Source organism: Hipposideros armiger, unplaced genomic scaffold, assembly GCF_001890085.2.
Source record: "Hipposideros armiger isolate ML-2016 unplaced genomic scaffold, ASM189008v1 scaffold_906, whole genome shotgun sequence".
NCBI lineage: Eukaryota > Metazoa > Chordata > Mammalia > Chiroptera > Hipposideridae > Hipposideros > Hipposideros armiger.
Window position 1 is genome coordinate 289,189 of NW_017732256.1, and position 3,390 is coordinate 292,578.

A 3,390-nucleotide genomic window follows, 5' to 3' on the forward strand; every position below is an offset into this window, starting at 1 on the left:
TAGATATCCAGGAGAGGGATTGCTGGATCATATGGTAATTCTATTGTTAATGTTTTGAGGACCCTCCACACTGCCTTCCATAGTGGCTGCACCAATCTGCATTCCCACCAGCAGTGTATGAGGGTTCCTTTTTCTCCACAGCCTCTTCAACGCTTGTTATTAGATTGTCATTCCCAGAGAAACAGTTTTGGGATAGCCAAGGATTTTGACATAATCTTTTGTAAGTCCTGCCCTTGAATATGATCTTTTCCATTGCTTAAGGGATTAAGGGATACACTTATAAGAGTATATTATTTTTCAACAACTTGTATACAATTCTCAAAAGATCATAGCAATTTACTGACTGTTCTAGCTCTCCAACAACCTGAAAGAAAAAGCTATAATTCTTCTGTTCTCTAAACTACCAAACATAGGCCATGTCACAAATACATTTCATCAAATTATCAAAAATGCTTAACTGTACTCACGATCCAATAATATCTGGTGGGGATACATAATGGACTACTGGGGTAGCATTTAACCATATGTTGGTTGTAATAAAGTCGCTCATTTTGTTTAAAATTCAAGAAAATATTAGGAGTGATAACAAGTGGGGAGATCAAGAGGACTGTAAATTCCTATAATTCTTTATTAACCTCTCTCTTATCTGGGGATGTGTGAACCCAGTGTAGGGCCCAAAAAGAAAGGCCATTTTACAAGGCATATCAGTCCACTTCCAGTTTCAGAGGGACAAGTGGGGAACTTTAAGAGACTGAATGGCACATTGATTTATTGCACTGATTAGTGAAGCCTTGGCCATTTATTTTAAAGCTGTATCTGGCAAATCTTAAATGGAGGGTTGAGACAATTAGAGGCATGGTATAAACAAGATTCCCCACTTAGTAATCACCAGCTAAATATTCATATAGGAAACATTTGGCCTGAATTATACTGATAATTACAACAACCCTCTAGTTGACTTTGTATGTATAAACAAATACTGCTTAAGTTTAATCTAGACATCAGAACCATGTTTCTGAGCATACAGCTATTTATGCTCTTTGAGGAAATGGAGTAGCAGCCCATTAAGTTTTTGAGGGTTACAAGATAGAAACACTCTTGATCTGATTTACTTTCATCCTTAACTTTCCATGCAAAACAAAACTAGAAAAAGCAAATGCAAGAAGACTGACTTTTTTTTTAATCTCAGGCTGTGTTCTAATTCTAATTGCAAATCAGCATCATTGGGTTGACATTACTGAGTTAAATCACTTCGCCTTTTGCTAGATCAAAATATTAATACTGGTGCTTCCTGGAGTGGTGCATAAGTAATTTAATGAACACAAATTAATACAGATGCAGAGGGGTCACTACCATGTCTCTTCTTCTACCAAAAGCTCAATTTCCCAGTAAAAATCTCATGATTAGACTGTAACTGAATAAATGTGCTCCATTGAAGTATTCAGACCTCAATAAATGTGGAGGCCATATTCAAATGCACTTGTATGCATTGGGAAACTGTCACTGTCTTTGGGGCCCAGGGACTTGTATGCATTAGGAAACTGTCACTGTCTTTGGGGCCCAGGGATGAGAGCCAGCAGCCACTTTAATCACCATCCGGGTTAACATCCTGGCATGAGGACATCAGCAAGAGATAGCAAGAGGCAGGGCTTTGAGAATAGAAAGGTTTGGATTTGAATGCTCTCTTTGTTATCTCCTACAAATGACATAAATCCACTGGGCCTTATTTTACTCTGTAAAATTGGAATGGGATACTTTTGTGAGACCAAAGCGAATGGACACAGTGTAGTACCTAGAACTCTGACCCAGAAGTGACATTCCATACATATGGCTTCCCTTTGCTTTGAACAGGTCACTGGAGAAGGAAAATNATATTCGAATCTTGTTTGACATATAGGTATTCTGTACTTAATTTTTTATTTTAATTTTTTAATTAAAATATACATAACATACAATATTATATTAGTTTCAGGTATACACCATAGCTACTCAACATTTATATACCTAAAGAAGCGATCATCATGATAAGCCTAGCAACCATCTGGCACTGTCCAATGTTAGTACAAGATTATTGGCTATATTCCTTATGCTGTACATTACATCCCCATGACTTGTTTATTTTATAACTAGATGTTTGAACCTCTTATCCCCCTTCACCTTTTTGTTTTGTTTTTATTCTTTAATGGTAACTTATTTTTACCCATGAAGATAGAAGTTCCAATACGATAAAATTTGGGCACAGAAGGAAGATCTAAAGCTTGAATTTTTCCTTTTGATAACAAGACAAATCCTATTTTTGGTTAATGTTTTTTTAATTCGGCCAAGATGTTCATATGCTTTTCTCTCATTTTCACTCACAAGATACATGGCCATGAAATTCCCACAGGCTTGGTAGGACAACTTGTACATCTGCAAATTCTATAACCTTCCTTGACTAGTCATTTCTTTTAAACCATGAATCATTCTTCTTGTTTTCCTTTAAGCCTTTTCCAGTTTATCAACAGCTGTAGAAATGAGTTGCCAGTAGATGAAAGAAGAGCCCAAATTGCAAGATAGAGCTAGCCCCCTTACTCTATAGAGACTTAGATCTGTATGTTGAGAAAAAAAAAAGAAAGTAGAGCTCCTGAATTGGTAGAACTCTTCAAGTTAATCTCTGAGAAGTACAAAGTAGGATTACTTTTCAAATTTAGAGCATTTTCCTGGGAGACAAGAGCTTATCTATTACAATTTAGGTGCTCATTCTTAACATATGTAGATTATCTTAAATTTGTGGTTCAAATACTATTATCCTATAGCCCTGTATGGATAAGGAAACTTTACTGTGGGTAAAGTGGGGCAGGAGATGGTCATGTAAAAAAGAAAGCAATCTTCCTTTAGGGATTAGATTATTGATTCTATCAATAACCTTAAGCTAAATAAATCTACTGTGTTGCATAAATTTCTCACATATTGGAATTATTAAATAAGAGGAAAGAACTGAGGGAGCTGAAAGGTAAAAAATGAGTGTTATGGCAAAGGGCTGGAGGTTCTGTATACAAGTCTGGAGCAGTGACAATTTTATGGTGTCAGCTTTAGGGACTCAGTTAAATTTTAGGGAGGGAAGAAAGTCATTTCCACTGCAACCTTACACATGGCACTGGCATGCAGCCATCACATGATCAAAAACAAAGCAAAAGGAAGTTGGGGGACTTGCTTTGTTAATGGTTTTTATTCTTGCTGTTGCTTGGTTGGGTTTATAATCAGCTCCTTTTGGATGCTGCAATTTTGTGTGTGTGTGTGTAAAGCATACCAACAACTTTTAATGGTACTCTCCCATCTGAGGAATTTTTTTCACTTTTCACTGCATTTTTTCGCACATAGTGTTGTAGAATTTTTAGAGAGAAAATTTGA